The sequence below is a fragment of the Ctenopharyngodon idella genome, chromosome 21 (genome assembly GCF_019924925.1).
Source record: "Ctenopharyngodon idella isolate HZGC_01 chromosome 21, HZGC01, whole genome shotgun sequence".
In the NCBI taxonomy this organism is placed as follows: domain Eukaryota; kingdom Metazoa; phylum Chordata; class Actinopteri; order Cypriniformes; family Xenocyprididae; genus Ctenopharyngodon; species Ctenopharyngodon idella.
In genome coordinates, this window is record NC_067240.1 from 23582176 (window position 1) to 23584647 (window position 2472).

General features: G+C 39.2%; 1 pseudogene; it reads left to right on the forward strand.

Moving 5' to 3' along the window:
- The first annotated feature begins 633 nt into the window (after window positions 1-633).
- On the forward strand, window positions 634-2472 carry LOC127504235 (serine/threonine-protein kinase pim-2-like; annotated as a pseudogene).

Here is a 2472-nt window from a genome sequence, read left to right on the forward strand (position 1 = left end):
TCTGTTTATAGAGCTCTGTACATCATAAAGTCTACATAATTTTCTGCTAGATATGAGTGTGAAACCTAATTCATAAATTAGGCGGAATTTTTCTGTTCCTTAGGATGAAGTGTCATTTATTACAATAGGTTAAAAATCCACACCATCACATATTTGATCAAAAATCAGTTGAAGTTAGATCAAAATCATGGTCAGATTTTTATTCCAGCACGTCATGTATCTTTAAACACAGATGAAACCAAGCGGACATCTCTCATCACTGGCCGAAAGAGAAAACGAAGTTCTCACAGTGCTCAGGTGTACGACTCCCATCAGAGTACAACATCTAGCACTGATGCGGCTGAAAACCATCAGCCCGTTAGTGTTGGTGAGGACACTGAGATGCCAGTGAGAAAGAGGAGGAGGAAGAGTAGTTTTGGAGAGCTGCTCACTCTTCACTGGAGCTGCAGTTCAGGTCAGGGTCAGAAAGTGGAGGATCAGACCACTGCAGGCGTCAGTGAGAGACACGCTGAGGGTAAATCCAGTATCCATTTGAGAATCTGTTTATTAGAGCTCTGTACATCATAAAGTCTACATAATGTTCAGGCATATTTAAGTATCCATTAATGATAACTTAAATGTTTAACACTGGTTTTCTACAGTATATTACTACTGTCCATGCTTGACATTTCATATCAACTCAAATGATTCATCTTTTAACAGACAACATTCTGAGCCAATATGAAATCGGCAGATTGCTTGGTATGGGAGGATTCGGATCTGTCTATGAAGGGAAACGCTTGAGGGATGGTCGTGAGGTATTGTAATTTTATTTAGCTAACAAATTGTTTTGTCCCATTATATCGATTTCAAATCCTTTTAGTGTTTATTATTTTTACTATTTAGTGCACTTGACATGTTGAAAATGTAACAATTTTTTGGTTGATCAGGTGGCAGTGAAATTTGCCAGAAAGCCACGGAACATGAAATACATCAACATTGTAAGTAGGCGACATGTGCTACTCTGTTTTTCCACTGTTTTCAAATTAAAATGCGTAAACACACTGACAGCACCACCTAAATCTTCATGATCTTTCTTCTAGCCTGGTCATCCCACACCCCTTCCATTAGAGGTCGGCCTGTTGATGCTTGTTAACAGGGGCCCAAAAGTTCCAGAGATCATTGAGCTGCTGGACTGGCAAGACCAACCTGACCAATACATCATGGTCTTGGAGCGTCCCTCACCCTGCCAAGATCTGTGGAAGTTTAGGTTTCACGGCGGCACCATTAATGAGGACACAGCACGTTTCATCATGAAGCAGGCAACAACGGCCGCTCACATGTGCTGTCGCCGTGGAGTTTTCCATCGTGACATAAAGCTAGAGAACCTGCTGATAAACACAGAAACACTTGAAGTCAAACTGATAGACTTCGGGTGCGGGGATCTCCTGAAGGAATCCGGATATGAAAGATTCGGTGGTATGTATTATGCATCAAACCTGTAGTTTGGGACTTAAGTTCTAGTCACAAGTTAAATTGATATCATGTAAAGTAAACCATATCTCACTTTTGAAGCGGCATTTTTTTTTTACTGAGAGAACATGCTGTAGTATTTCAAGCTTACCTATCAAACAAAATCTCCTTCCTTCAGGCACTCGAAAGTACCGTCCACCTGAGTACTTCACGGGCAAGTACCATGGTGAACCATCTACTGTGTGGTCTCTGGGAGTGGTCTTATTCTTGCTGGTGTGTGGACACTTTCCAAAACCCAGAGACACACAGATGATTGATGACGACATCTGGTTTAAACCTGGCTTGTCAAACGGTAAGATGGCATTCATCACAACAAGATGGCTTTATAAAAGATGGATAATGTGGATAATACAGGAATTCTTCCTTATTTTCTGAACATACAGTTTAGAATAGTCAAATCTTACATCTTAATACACAGTTTAAAGTAATAATCTGACTCTCTTCCATTGTTCTGCACAGAATGCTGCCACCTGATTCGATCCCTCCTGCAGGAAAACCCAAGCCGGCGGATTGAGTTGAGGGAAATCCTTCAACATGAATGGTTTAAGGTACTGAGCCTAAGATCAGTTACAAATGATTTTGAAGATAGATTCACTTTTTAAGATTTTAAAAATGTTTTCCCTATTTTTTTTCCCAAACAGTTTCTGTTCTTTAAGAATGTTGCCTATGTATTTTTGTGCATTTGCTTTTATATGTAGTTTGTGTATTGTGTTTGTTTGTGTATTGTCTTCTAATTGTAATGTATATAGACTATAACCTTGATTTGTTTTTGTTTTTTTCTTCAGGAATAAGAATAAGACATGAAGAATAAGACTCACAGAATAAGACATGGAGAGGAATATGTAAAAAGTGCAAATGAAATGGAAACTTTACCACCACAGTTCCAGAGTTCCTGACACAAGTGGCATCCCTCCCTCCATGCCTTTATATTTTTATTTAATCTTTGTTCTTTTGACTGAA